Genomic DNA, 15,798 nt, shown 5'->3' with positions numbered 1-15,798 from the left:
ATAAGGAAGAAAAACTCTTAAGAGGTAAGAAAAGGTGGATTTCTTACAAGGTTGATGCTCCAAGTGTCTTGAGTAGGGCCAATTTTGACGCTTGTTGACGGTCCACTAGCTTTGACGATACATTTTTTCTCCACTCTTGACCTTCCTTGAGAGACAAGGTAATTGAAGCTGAGTAATCAACCACCATGATGCTGTCTTTTAAGAGAAGAGGCTGAATTTTGTGGTTTTTTTATAGATATGGGTAATTTGGAGGAGGAAAAATGAGACTAGGTGGTCAATTTTGGAATGGAATTTTGTGTGGGAGGTATGAGTTCACCATGGTTTCTCTTATTCTTCAAGGTTGAGGAGAAGGTGAGTAGGGTGCAGAGAGGAGTGGTGAGAGAGGTGGGGATGATGAGTGGAGAAGTGTGTGTGAAAGAGGAAAATGATAAAGTGGAAGAGAGAGTGTGGCTGCATAGCATGGGAAAACTGGGGTCCACTAAAAAAATCATAGCTCACAACTCGTAGCTCAAAAAAATATGAAAACATTTGAGGCAAAAGTTCAGCCCACGAGCTACAACTTTTGTTTGTATCACCTTTTCAAATTCGGAGAGCAAGTGAACTTTAAAAATTCAGCAAAACCGACAGTTTTTTTCCACTGCAAGGTCCTTGTGGGGTCCTTCTTTGGATGATTCTTTTGAATACCTCCAAGAGTGAGCCCTCCATAGTGCATGTATGCATGCCACCTACCCTTGACCTTATTTGGTAGGTCTATAATTGAAGATATTGTTGAGATTAGGATATAAGTGAATAGTACAACTAAGAAAATCAAATATTGAGGGGTCTAAAAAATATGTACATGTCAAATATAAATAATATAAGTGGAAAAAATATAAAGGGGTCAAAAGAAATCTCTCTCATTATGAGTCTACCATAAAAAGATAAATATTTTTGGTGTTCTAATTTTTTAGAAAAAAACAAAATAGATGTAGGAAGGGAAAAATCAAAATAGTGAAAAAATATACACATAAATAAAACTAGTTTTTTTGGATTTTGTTGGGGTGGAGTTACACCAAATATAAGAGAAGCTTACATGAAAATATTTCTATATGGAATAAAGAGTATGAAAAATGGTAAGAAAAAATTGTGGTAATGGTGAGGCAATGTACAGAGCATAAATAACACACACCTAGGTAGAAATATTTAAATAAATACCAAAATAATTATGAAAAAATCTTTTATTTAGGCCCTATATATAAAGAAATATTTACATACGCATGGGCCATAATATACTTATATTTTACTTATTTATTATTATTATTATTTTTTGCTCAACTAGCCCAATGACTAGCTAATTGAGGGTTTTTTAAGAAGATATGGGAAAAGTCCCGTGACTCACGCACGCCTATGTACAGTGAAATGGTAAGGATAGCCACAGTGTTTGGGTGATTTTGGTAGGGTGAAGCAACTCACTGTGGTAATTACAAAGAGCCGAAAAACGGCTATCACTAATTATCCCTAAACATTGGCTAGGATAGTGGGAGTGCATTATGTTTGTAAGCTTTTCATTTCGTGTTTTTCAAAATACGACACCATTTTTTGAGATTTTTGGAAACAATTTTGTAGAGAGAGAGAGAGGGCGGGGGCCGGGGGGTGGCTGGGTGGGTGTGGGTTTGGGGGGGAGGGGGGGGGGGATGATCTATAAGCCACCATGACAAGAAAGTTTCCAAATTTCAAGACCAAAAGTGTGTATATTAACCTAAATCTTTTCATAAACTATAATAAAAAACCAAAGTGTACCCTATGAAAATATTACAGCAACATTGCTTCACTTCACAAAGAATTTGGTAGTAAGAAAAGTGTAGACACTAAAGTTACTTTCACGCTCAAGGTGTCTCAAGGGGGAATGTAGGTTTGGTACAGTGCAATCACCCAAGTAAGAGGAACTCAAGTTTGAATACTTGTAGTAGAGGCTAAAGGGTTTGGGACAAAGGAAACATATTTTGGGGAGGGGTAGTTTTAGCAATGAAGGTGGGAAAACTAGGGTAATCAAATAGGGACTTAAAAAATTGGTTCATTCAAAGGGACTATATTAAACGATGTATTCTTTAGAGTTTCATGGAGGGAGAAATAGAGGTCAAGCTATAGGAAAGCATCATTTGGTTAGGATGTTTTGAGATTTAGACAACGGTTAGAGCTGTCAGCATTGAATTTGTAGGGTGGTGGGATTGGCTTCAAGATTGGGTCTATTCGGGTTTAATTAATACATAAACTAGGTGAATGGAAAAGAAAAAAAAGTTCACCTTGATGAGAAAGGGACCATTACCAAAAATCTTGGGGGTGAGGTCGTAAGCAAGAGAAATCTCACTAAGACGGGAGTAGAAGGGTATTTCTTGGTTGAAGGAGGACACTTGAGGCAAAATAAATGGATAGAGGACTTCAAGAGTTTGAAAGAGGAAGTGAGAATATTGCCTCTAGATAACAAAAGGTCCAAGTTTGAAGAGGATTAAGACAAGGAACAATATTCATATGCTTGCATGTAGAAGCATTACCTGGTGTCATGGACTATGGAAAACCACATCCAAGTTAGGTGGTACCATTGACACCAAGTGAGAAAACTTGAAGGAATGCCTCTAGGTGGAAGCACTTACCCCAAGTGAAGAAACTTGAAGGAGTTCCTCTTCAAGAAGTTCACCATTCTAAACTTGCCCATGAGCACAAGAAAGATGCTAATGTCCATATTTTACAGAGCAAAATAAGGTCAACAACTCCTCACAATTGTTGGGTGGCGAAGCAAGTAGACAATCCATTGGGGTGTGCTTTATTGGGAAAGCATGGGTATTACAATGTTTGATTGCAAAAGATTTTATTGAAGATGTTAGATTGCAAACCATAAGCTAAAGAACAATGCAATTTGTTATGTTATATAGTTCTCAATGGTCCATAAGCGATGAGGCAAAGAAGGTAGCTTTATGGGCAAAGCTATGCCAAAGGTGATGAGTAGGCAAGGAGAAGGTTTGGAAATAGCCCATAGGATACACAAGTCAAGCTAGGAGAAAAAAAGAGGATAGAGATCTACTACAAGAAAAAAACTGAACAAACATCCTTCATTCCAAAGCATAAAATTTAGAGGGCTTAGGGTGTTTGGCCTTGGCCTGTCCATCTGGACAAGTTGCATGTCCTCAATGTCTACTAGTCCAAGCATAACATGCAATGTAGTTATCTTGACTATTGGAGAGAAAATATAATCAAAGTCCACACTTTTCTTCCGCTTGAACCCCTTAGCAACCAATCTAGCCTTATACTTAGGCTTGGGATCTTTTGTTGTGTATTTCTTCTTATACACACATTTGCAAGGCAAGGCTTGTTTTCCCTCTAGAAACTCTATAAGTTCTTAAGTCTCATTTTCCATAATCAAGTTATACTCTGATTGCATTACCTACTCCCACTTCACGCTATCTTCTCGGGGCTATCTTCCATTTGAATAGCCTCTTCATAGCAGATAAGCTCTCTACAATTAGTGACCAACAAATAATCTAACCCTAGCTGAAAATGCTCAAGGGCACAAGAGACTCCCATATATCTCCTCACTACCTGACTATTGGAGTCTGCTCTCTCTGGAGCACTACGAGTGGTAGGAACGTCACCAAGAGACTGAGCTGTTTATTTGATCTCACTAGAGGCTACATCCTTGAATCTGACATTGCAATCTTGAACCTCTTTTAGAAGCTATCTATGCATCTTTTATAGATTGAAGATAACTTGTGAGCTACGAATGACTTTGCTAGATTCTAGGTGCCAGATACAATATCCCATCTCTCCATTTGCTCCATATCCAATAAAGATGCATTTCTATGATTTGGGATCTAGCTTCTTGCGTAGATCGTTAGGGACATGTGAGAATGCCTCACACCCAAATACATGTAGTCTATTGTAATTTAGCTTCTTGCCAATCCACATCTCTTGCAAATTTTATAGTTCAATGGTGTACTAGGCAAGCAATTGATAATGTAAATTGCTGTCATAATAGCCTCTCCCCAAAACTATGGAGGTAGGTTTTCCATAAACAACATGGCTGTGACTCTCTCTTGGATTGTCCTATTCATGCACTTAACAATGCCATGTTGAGCAGGTGTGTAAGGCGTAGTAAATCTAATGCCTCATTTGTTAAGAAATTCTTGAACTTAGTGGAGACATACTCTCCTCTTTTGTTAGTACACACAGCTTTTAGCTTCTTGCTTGTTTGGTTCTCTACCATTGCAATGATTTTCTAAAACAAGCAAAAACTTTGTCTTTCCTCTTCAAGAGGTAGACTCACACCTTCCAAGTAGAGTCATCTATGAATGTTAGGAAATATAATGCCCCCTTTAGACATGTATGCGGCATATGCCCACATAGATCACTATGTGCCAAATACTACACCTACATACTACTGGGTCTACTTTTATTTTTCATTATATAGAATCTCCCCAAGATGCTTTAGCATCTCCAATTAGCATGTCTATGCAGGTCACCATTTAAAACCAATCTTGATGAGTTAGGATTTGAACTCATCACGTACATAGTATGAAACTCAACCTTAACCACTAGGCTATATGCCTGCGTTGGTCTATGAGGTCTCTTTAAGCCATTTAAAAAACAATACACCCACCCCCCCCCCCCCCCCCCCCCCCCCCCCCCCCCCCCCCCCCCCCCCCCCCTTCCCTTTCCCTTTTTTCCCCCCACCCTTCCCTTTTCCTTTCTTCCCTCCCCTAAACTAATTAATGTGTTTCTAAAAAAGTCGTTTTGGCTACCTACTCAATGGCAAAGTGGTTACCCTAGTCTAATTTCCACAAATACAACACTCTTACAAACTAAAATTAGAATAGTTTAAGATAGGTAAGTAGCCCAAACATTGTATTTGTTTCATTCCTTTTTGACACATATGACCATGCTGACTATGCCATGACTTAATAGAACACAACTCAACAATAAAAATGGAATTCTATTTCATAGAAGAGACATACAAAGAGTACAATGAGCTAGACTTTTGGACTTTCAAGATGACCAAATTCCCTTTGCAAATCATCTAGGAGCCATTCTTGAAAACTGTGGTGATGCCAATGCTTTTGCTACTCTTCTTCTTTCTTGTGCCATCCAATGTGAAATTTCTCATCAATCTTCTAAATAAATCTTGACATTGTCGCATGCACACTCAGATAAATCTCTCCCTCTCTTTGCCAATGACCAGCCTGTCGCACGCATGTGCTTGCCTGCTACCATGCTGGCATGGGCAATGATGAGCTCTAGCATCAAAGCTCAAAACAAACCTTACTTGGATACCATTTAGGCTTTAATTTAAGTTTATGGACTTGGATTTGATAAAATTTTTCATGGATAACATGGAAATACAAAAAGTGTTGTTATCACTGGCAATCCTAGAGTGTCTAATCTCTTGTGGCTTATCATGTAAAATCGCTTTTGGATAACAAATAGTGGCTTCACGTTTGGTAAAGATGACATTGTAGATATTCTCAATTTAAAAGTCCCATTGAAAAACACCATGCATCAATTTTCCAAGTCTTGCTACTACCAACGCCTACTAAATTCTCTATGTTTAACACTCAGCTGGTTTCTAAATTTTGGAATTGGGAAATTTTATAAATTAGATGCTCACACAAATGTAGTTAGCTTTGATCACTTTTTTTGAGAAGATTGATGATATGCTTATGCAGGTTTTGATTGAAAGAGTCAGCCAACTTCACTCCATTACCACAAAGGCTCACTATACCTAAGGATGCCCTCTAAGTACTATGTCAAAATTGGAGCAAGAAGGCAAACCGAAGGACATCCTCTCGGACATCCTTCATGATTACGGGTTTAAAGATCTTGCGTCAAGGTCAAGAGAGTTGTCTAATGGGTTCAAGTAGTCATTTCCAAGGCAAAACAGACTGACACTTTTATTATTGGGTTAGGAGATGAAGATGCGGATATCTATGAAGATGGTTCACTGAGTAGAGTCCTTACTAGTTTTTAATAGCTATTAGAAAAGTGGCATGGCCCCGACCCTATAGGAGGGGGACCAATCATACTCCACTCCAATACTACTTCAACAAGATGAAAAATGCAATGATATTACTGTCTGCCAGTCCTACAAGCGATCACCATCAGTATTTTCTTTTTTCTTTGTCCATAAGCACATGAGGATATACGACCTAGCCAGTGTTTGGGAAAGATTGCCTTAGCTTAGCCTTGAGCCAATTGAAAATCAAGATTAGCCATTTGCCAACGAAGGTAAAGGGAAGAATAACCGGCAAATGGTGAAGGAGTACGAGCGGAAGTGCGACGCAAGAGAGAGTGCGAGAAGAAGAGCACGATGATATGGTGAACTCGCTCTACTGTAATGTGTAGAGCATAGTGAGTTCTTATTAGGTTTTTACAAAACAATATGTGTACATACCTGGTGGCCCGCCCACTTACCTGGGCGACCACATTCGGCTTTATACCCCAACAGCCTCCCACTTAAAGTCCAATGTGGTGCTTTAAGTGTGAGAGAAGCTACTATACAAGCTAATATACAAGAGATGTAGAGAAGTGATGTACTACCCTACACCTAACTGCTTGCGAAAATGCGCAAAGCTCTCTGAGGGAAGTCGTTTTGTAAGTAGATCAGCAGGATTTTCTGTGGTGTGAACTTTGAGAAGCTAAAGTTGCTTATCCTCGAGCATTTCCCTGATGAAATGATACTTCACATCCACATGCTTTGTCTTTGAGTGATAAACTGGATTGCGAGCCAATTGTATAGCACTTTGACTATCACAATATAACACAGGCATTTCTTCTTTGATTCCCAAATCTGTTACTAGTCAATTAAGCCAAATTGATTCTTTCCATGCCTCTGATGCTGCAACATATTCAGCCTCTGTAGTAGACTGAGTAACACAATCTTGTAATCTAGAACGCCATGATACTGCTCCACCAGCCAATGTAAAGACATACCCTGACGTAGACCTTCGGTTGTCTAAGTCACCTGCATAATCTGAGTCTGTAAAACCCTTTACACTTAGCTCCTGACTCCCATAGCATATACGCATACTCTTTGTAGCTTTCAGGTATCTCAATATTCCTTTCACTGCCTCCCAATGTTTCTTGCCTGGGTTTGACATGTATCGACTTACTACTCCCACTGCAAATGCAATGTCTGGGCGAGTAGCAATCATTGCATACATCAAACTACCCACTGCAGACGCATATGGAATCTTATCCATTTCAGCCTGTTCTTCCTCAGACACAGGACAATCTTGTTTGCTAAGTTTCACATATGGTGGCAATGGAACACTCAATGCCTTTCCCTTCTCCATATTGAAACGTTGCAAAACCTTGTCAATATACTCTGTTTGAGATAACCAAATCAACTTCTTTGATCTGTCTCTCTCAATGCGCATACCAAGTATATGACTTGCCTCACCCATGTCTTTCATGTCAAACGATTTTGCCATCTTTGACTTCAAAGCTGAAATTTCTTCCAAGTGCTTGCCAGCAATCAACATGTCATCCACATACAAAATAAGGATCAGCCAACTACCATCCTTAGCCTTCTTTGTATATAGACAGTGATCGAACTCACTACGTTTGTAGCCTTGAGAAAGCATAAACTTGTGGAATTTATGGTACCATGCCCTCGGTGATTGTTTTAAGCCATAAAGACTCTTTAACAACTGGCATACCCAATCTTCCTTGCCTTTCTCAACAAACCCTTCTGGCTGCTGCATGTAAATTTCCACATCTAAATCACCATGCAAGAACGCTGTCTTGACATCCATTTGGTGCAACACCAAATCTAATATGGCAACCAATGCAAGAAAGCATCTCAATGTAGTCATCTTGACCACCGGAGAGAAGACTTCATCAAAGTCAATGCCTTGTTCTTGCTTAAAGCCCTTGGCAACAAGCCTTGCTTTGTACTTTGGCTGACTATCATGAGCGGTGATCTTATACCTGTAAACCCATTTACAAGGTAGAGCCTTTTTGCCCTGTGGTAATTTAACTAGCTTCCATGTCTTGTTTTTATGCAGAGCTGTCATCTCTGACTGCATGGCCAATTGCCAATTCCCGGAGTCCTTCATTTGCACTGCTTCCTTGTAACATGAAGGCTCATTGCAATCAGTCAACATGACATAGTTCATAGATGGAACAAACCTATCAGAGGTCGCGTGACACGTCCAGATCTACGCACAATAGGTGGCTCAGGCTCAGCCACAACCTGTGGTTCCACTCTATCCTGTCCTTGCTCCTCTTGAGCCCTGACATTTTGTCTTGCACGTGCAGGTCCATCTTCTTGGAAGACAACTCTTCTAATCTCCTCAACCCTCTCTGGTTTAGAATGATATTTGGATTCATTAAAGTGAACATCATTGCTGCGGACAACCTTTCTGGATTCGGGATCCCAAAGTCTGTACCCCATCTCACCAGAATTACCATAGCCTAGAAAGATGCACTTTCTACTCTTTGGCTCAAGTTTGTTCCTAAATTCCTTTGGAACGTGAGTATATGCCTCACAGCCAAAGACTCTGAGATGCTTGTATGAGGGCATTTTGCCTGACCATACCATCTCTGGCACTGAATCCTTCTGCAAAACCTTGCTAGGAGATCTATTTACAAGATGAACAATGTTGATACAGCTTCAGCCCAAAACCCATTTGGCAGTTGTGCATTAGACAACATACTTCTGACCTTCTCTTGTATGGTCCTATTCATCCTCTCAGCAACACCATTTTGAGGAGGATTGTAAGGAGCAGTAAGTTCACGTTTTATACCTTTTGACTCACAAAAGTCCTGAAAGGCCTTTGAAACATACTCTCCACCATTGTCAGTGCGTAAGCATTTAAGCTTCTTGCCACTCTGATTCTCCACAAGTGTCACAAACGTTTTGAAAACACTAAACGCTTCATCCTTGTGCTTGAGAAAGTAAACCCATACTTTCCTCGAGTAATCATCTATAAATGTCATAAAGTAAGAAGCTCCCCCTAGAGATAGGTTAGGCATAGGTCCACACAAATCACTATGAACAAGTGCCAACTGTGTATCTCTTCTACTGCTTCTATGCTTATGTGGCTGCTGTGTTTGCTTACCATACAGACAATGTTCACAGAATTCAAAATCATTAAATGAAAAGCCAGGCAAATAACCAGAACGAGACAAGATTTCCATTCCCTTCTTGGACATATGTCCTAACCGGCTATGCCACAAAGAAACGTTCGGCTGCTCGGTTACATTGATTACATTTTTAGAGACATTTGATACATAAATCATGTAAAGTCCTCCAGACTTTACTCCATGTGCTACTGTCATAGAACCCTTGGATATCTTCCACATGTTCTGTCCAAAAGTGGTGACGTAGCCAGCATCATCAAGTAAACCTGTGCTGATCAAGCTCTTTGTAATTGCGGGAACATGTCTCACATTCTTCAGCGTGAAAGAAGAGCCATTCTGAAACTTCAATTGAACATCTCCAACACCTAAGATCTCACATGTCTGCCCATTGCCTAGCCGAACATGATCTTTAGTGGTCACATAAGAGGTAAACCACTCCTTGTTTGGAGACACATGAAGTGATGCCCCTGAGTCTATAATCCAGTCACTCAGTGCATTTCCATCAGATGCTGTAAGAAGAGCTGAGTCCATTGTATTCTTCAAGAAGTAGATGTCTCCTGACACTAGACTGTCATCCTCTGCAACAGTGTTTGTCACATTTATTTCTTGAATCTTCACTGAGGACTTGTTCTTCTCACCATGGTCTTCAGCTTTCTCTTTGCCTTTTTCTGCTTTCCATTCTCTGCAGTCTCTTTTCATGTGACCCTTCTTGCCACAATGGTAGCATTCTATGTCACTCTTGCCTTTAGCACTGCGGGACTTGCTACGAGACTGATTCCTCTTTCCACCTTTGTACTTTTCTTTGGTCCTTCCCCTGACAACTAAGGTGTTCCTTTGCCTTTGTCCATTGTCTTTCTATTGGTTTCTTCAGTAAGCAGACTTCCTTCTACACCTGCTATGTTCAAACCATATGGAGGTGCAGAATTACTCAAAGCTGTGCGAAAAGTGTCCCAACTTTCCGGCAATGTGATCAACAGGAACATAGCTCTAACAGGTTCATCAAACTTGACACCTTGAGCTGACAACTGACTGTAGATTGTGTTGAATTCATTCAGATGATTGGACATAGGTGTCCCTTCTTTCATCTTCAAATCAACAAGCTTCTTAAGCCAGTATACCTATGAAGCTGCACTCTGCTTCTCATAAAGATCACTCAGCTTTAACCATGCTTGATAAGCCGACATCTCGTCTGCTACATTGAAGTAAACGCTTTCTGCCAAAGTCAGCATAATGGTAGAAAGTGCCAATTCATCCATTTCGCTCCATTGATCTTCGTCCATATCTTCTGGTTTTATCCCCTTGAGCTTTATAGGTTTTATCTGTTTCTCTTGTACCAACACGTGCCAAATCTGCTTCTTCCACAATGGGAAATTGGTTCCATCCAGCTTCTTGATATTGTAAAGAGCAGTGTCCTGTGATCCAGTCATAGCTACGCTTCACAGTAGTTTACTTTCCTGGGAAAAATTCAGCAGAGTTTCCCCTGTAAACTGACCTCTGAACCAATATCAACCTGTCAAATGAACCAAGAAAGCTTCAGATTCTGCAGAAATTTTGGCAGAGTCTCCTTTGTAAAATGGCTCTGGTGTACTAAAAACAGACCAAAAAACAGCTCAAAAAACACCGTCTCTCTGACACTGTAAGCTGCGGGTAAACCTGTCTTGCACCTGTACTGTCTCTCATTGTCCTGTCACTGTCCTATAAGCATAGACTGTGACAATGCCTCAACGGCAGTAAAGCAAAGATGCAATCCCAACTGTCTAACTCACAGTCAATACATCCTAGCTACCTATCTAAGGGTGCTCGAGGGATCGCTCCAAGACCTGTATCACCGAAAGGATCTCAACATTCGAGAATCCCCCAGCTCAATAAAACCTCACTCGATCCTCAACAAAGGCTGCAGTAAATCTGACAGTACATAGACTTCCCACAAAGTCATACATCCACAAATTTCCCACTATATGCTGTAACCGCTGCGGCGGTTGTTTGCTGCGTGACTCATAGCTAGCAAACCCTCAACAGACATACATCATCTCTGACAATACATCCCATGTGGAAGTACCTGCAATGTCAGGATGAAATCTGGAATATCAAGCAGCAAACACAAGCTACCTGATGAACTAGTGGATGTCGCCTACAGTCTGTGTGTAGATGCGCCCGTGTCGTATGTGACACGCCTCCAAGAACTGTGAGCCGTCCTTCGATGTGTAGACAGCCACAAATCAACACTCTGGGAGTGTCGATATCCTCAGCACCTGCAGTTGTAGGTTGAAAAACCCCAAATTTGCAGAGTCGGATCTGCACCCGCCGAGACCACGTAGTCGAAAATGGCCTGCGCAGACCTTTGTCGAAGCCGAACGGTGGCCGAGATGACCTCAGAATGAAATTCTGACAACACCAAGCCCTTGGGGCTTGCCACGAGATTTGGGGCCGTGTTTTCGCCTGTCGAATTTCACTCCAATCTGAGTTGGTGACTCTAGCCTCCTGCAGTGCTGCCCCGAGCCTCGATCTGAGCTCTGATACCAATTGAAGGAGTACGAGCGGAAGTACGACGCGAGAGAGAGTGCGAGAAGAAGAGCACGATGATATGGTGAACTCGCTCTACTGTAATGTGTAGAGCATAGTGAGTTCTTATTAGGTTTTTACAAAAGAATATGTGTACATACCTAGCGGCCCGCCCACTTACCTAGACGACCACATTGGGCTTTATACCCCAACAAATGGAGGAAACCCAACCCTTTAGGAAAAAAAAACTTTCCCGTACAATTGACCTAGCATAAGGAGAACTAAAAAAATTATAGAATCTGATTACACTCAACCCGTAGGAGATACATTAGCTCTAAACAGAAGCACTTTCCTGTTAACACTTGACTTCCTTCAAGGAGTGGGAAAAGTGAGAAAAGTACAGGAAAGTGGGATCAATTTCCCCTTCCTTGTATTATGGAAACACAATAGAAACATCGTCCTTCATACTTTCCCTACAAAGAACTGCAAGTCTTTAAACATCCTCAAGAGACATTTCACAGCAGCCTCAACATTCTTCTTAAAAGTGTCTTTTTGATCATTGGGTATCACCTTAGTCAAGTTCTTGATGTACTTCTTAATGAATGCTAGGAAAGTATTTTTTGGCGAAGGATGGTTTCTCTTGAAGCCTAAAGGTATCAACAATATCCACGACTTTGATGGCTTCGTTGTTCACACCCTCATCATCTTCACCCCCCTCAGTAGAGGGATTTGTGTCGATTTCTACATCAACAACACGTTTTACAACCCACTTTCCCTCTACCTCCCACAAGATCCCATTTTGGATCTCCTTGTAAGGAAACGAATCAGAGAGGAGCTCATCACCTGAGAGCAGATCCTGATAGACAATCATGGTTGTAGACAAAGAGACGACAATCTACAAGAAATCGGGATTGCAAATGTAGCAACAAGAGCTGCTCCTCTGTGTGTGTGTGTGTGTGTGTGTTGCTATCGAGTTGGGTTCTGGAGCTCAACAACATGATTGCCTTGAGGGCTCAACAAATGAGCCTCAGCCTTGGCCCTTGAACTTTGAAGTTTGAATTTTGCCTCTGGTTCCAAGCTGAAGGTTGATTTTTTTTCAATAAAAAGGGGGTGGCATGAGCCTCCTGCTTGTCCGCTTGCATGCGGACGAGCAGGAGGCTCATGCCACCCCTTTTTTTTTCACCCTTGAATTTAGTTTGTTGCTCACCTTTAGGGCAACATCCCACCTACAAGATAAAATTAAATAGGTTTTTAGCCAAATAAAGCATCGTAGAGGTAGGTTTTAGCGTCCTTCATGTGTTTAGCTAGATGAAATCACCTTAAGTTACAAGGCAAGTAGGTCTTAGCTAGATGAAGCCCAGTGGAGGTGGAAATTTGGCAAAGAAAAAAGGGGAGGCATGAGCCCCCTCCTCATCCACACGCGTGGACAACTTGTGCAAGAGGCTCTTCACCTCCCTTTTCTTTTTTCACCCTTGCATTAAGGTTTTTGCTTACCTTGAGGGCTACATCCTACCTATACGATGCAAATTGAGGGTTTCTTGCTAGACAAAATCTTCAAATGAAGAATAAAAGAGGGGGGCAAGAGCTCCCTGGTCATCCGCATGCACGCGGATGATTGAAGAGCTCTTGCACCCCTTTCTTCTTACAAATTAAGATCTTTACTTTTAAGAAAGTCATTAACTGCATTTGTTTGTGATTTTTCCAAACCACTTACATTGCCATATGACATGAGTCAAGATAGTAGATCTCCCCATGCTAGGGCTCATGAATGGAAAGAAAAAGGGGGCCAAGAGCACGCTCATCATCCGCGTGCACGTGGAGCGTGCTCTTGGCCCTCTTTTTCTTTCCATTCATGAGCTCTAACATGGAGAGAATTTTCATTTGAGGTTCTCAAACATGTGCATGTAGGCAATAGAGGGGCTTTTTCTTTCCTTTTGAGGTTTTCAAACATGTGCATCCAAGTGATGGAGGGGCTTTTTCTTTCCAATCATGATCTTGAGAACGGGAAAAATTTTCATTTGAGGTTCTCACACATAAAGAATATGCTATCAAGATCAATCCAACATGGCAAAAAAGACTTTGGAACACACCTTGCCCATAATCCTACCAGCAACGATTAATTGCATGTAAACGTCCATAGTGTTTTATATACATCATGTCGGCTCCTTGCCAGATGCTATGTGCTTTGAACTCCACCACATGGGTTCAAACATTGATGAAGTGAACTCTAACACACACGCCCAAATCAAGTATTGGGATCTCCAATTGCCTCTCTTTGTGGTTCACATGCCTCTCTTTGCCTAAAGCATATAATTATAGCAACCATTGGACTAGAAGGTTAGAGTTATTGCCGATGTAGTCATTGTCATCGTATCAACAATCTCTGTTGAGTCCTTGGAAAAATTGTTGCCACTCCTGTCCTCATCAAGCATGCCTTTATCTTGTCTTTTCTCATACTCTATCTTGAGGATTCCAAATGAGCCAAAGTATCTAAACGAGTTCTAGTCCAACCACTTTTTAGAGTCGACAGGCTAAAGAAGTTTTTTGCTTTTTTAAAATCATATCATTGAGGCCTCGTGATGCATTTAAAAATGCTCTTGTTCAAAGCGCTATAATAGGAGGTGTATTCTTGAATGCTAAACCCATAGCTAGAAGGAATCATCCTCAAGAGCACCTTCAACCAAATCAATTATTATTCATAATTGAAGATACACCAAGATTTGATATAGAATGACTATAGAATCAATCGTTGACCATACAAAGTTTAACCTAGCGGAATGTTGTCTTGTTTAAGGTAGACTTTGTTAACACATTTGAAAGTGTATGTATTAGGCATTTGTCATCATGTCATATAAGTCCAATTTCATCGGGTCAGCTATAATTTACTTTTTTAAGTTTAAATTATCCTAAATGTCACTTTTTTGAGTGAAATGTATGTTTTAGATGGCATGAATGTTCCCAAGTTATTGTATTCTCTAACAATTTAGTTACTAGCTACATGGACCTAGATGAAAGTACTTAGGAGATGAGGGTTTTTGGTCCGGAATGTCACCTTTTCTAATGAAATGTATGTTTTGGATGGCCTGAAATGTTCTCAAGTGGAATCTATTTTCTAAAATATTAGTTACTATTTGCATGGACCTAGTATGTCTGCCCAATCTTTGGAAGCAGGTTATATTAACCCAAATCCACGAAGATGCGATGTGTTTAACCTTGACCTGAAATCGAAAATAATGACGCACTGCGATGTGGCGTTCGCCAGCATGGACAGATCGTAGCAGCTGGCAGAGCTCGCGTCTTTTATGTATCCCGGAACATCGTGATGTTGGGTTTGTGGTACTGGTTCGAACGAGTGAGGAGACCAGGTGAGTACAGTGTTAATCCTTCTGCGTGTTAGCTGTACCAAGTATTGTTGTGTTGTTCTTCTTAGTTTGGTAGTGCTATCGAGAGCGGCATGCGGTGGTTACAGTGTTTAGTGTGTATTAGCTTTTGGTTGGCACGGTAGCAGGACGCACATGAGTGTGGAGGGCAATTTACTCCATCGCTATGCTGCAGGCCTGGTTGCCTCATTTTGCTTACAACATTTCAAATGTGTTAGCTTCTGTGAAAGAGTTTTGGTGTAGCCCTAGTTGGCTGATGTGCTCTTGTTTTGTTGCTTCTTGGTGGCACACAAAGAGGCAGTACAATCCACTTCGAATGCTTGTGTTGAAATTTGAAGAACTGTTTTGGTCCAGCCGTAGTCGACTGCTTGTTCGTTACACAGCAAACGCTGATGTGCTGTTGTTTTGTTGCTTCTTGGTGGCACACACAGCAGCAGTAGAATCTACTTGCAATGCCTAGGTTGAAATGTGAAGCACGGGCAAAGGGGAATCGAGATGAAAGTGTTGTTTTGAAAAGGGAAAAGCGGACGATACTGCAGCGTCCGGTTGGTAGACGACTCAAAGCTACTAGCAAAGTGATGGAGATTAGTGTCACTGTCTCTTTGGGGGGGGGGGGGGTGGTGATATAGATGTTAACTTGTTGCAGCGCATGCAATCATTTCTTGAAAATGAAGCGCTTGCTGGGTTGTGTGCAGTAGAGAGGGGAGGCGCTCTTTGCCATTTGCACTTTCAAATGGTTGTCCGTTTGTGGACGCCGTCGTTGGTTGCAGTGAACAAGAAGATAAAAAGTTATTTAGGTTGGGAT

The 15,798-nt window shown here is 41.1% G+C and overlaps 1 pseudogene; it reads right to left on the bottom strand.

Moving 5' to 3' along the window:
- Positions 1 to 11,968: 11,968 nt before the first annotated feature.
- On the bottom strand, positions 11,969 to 12,484 carry LOC147449542 (translationally-controlled tumor protein homolog pseudogene; annotated as a pseudogene).
- Positions 12,485 to 15,798: the final 3,314 nt, after the last annotated feature.

The sequence above is a fragment of the Adiantum capillus-veneris genome, chromosome 10 (genome assembly GCF_014529385.1).
Source record: "Adiantum capillus-veneris isolate H3 chromosome 10, ASM1452938v2, whole genome shotgun sequence".
NCBI lineage: Eukaryota > Viridiplantae > Streptophyta > Polypodiopsida > Polypodiales > Pteridaceae > Adiantum > Adiantum capillus-veneris.
The sequence above is the reverse complement of the archived record's forward strand: the minus strand, read 5'-3'. Positions and strand labels throughout refer to the sequence as shown.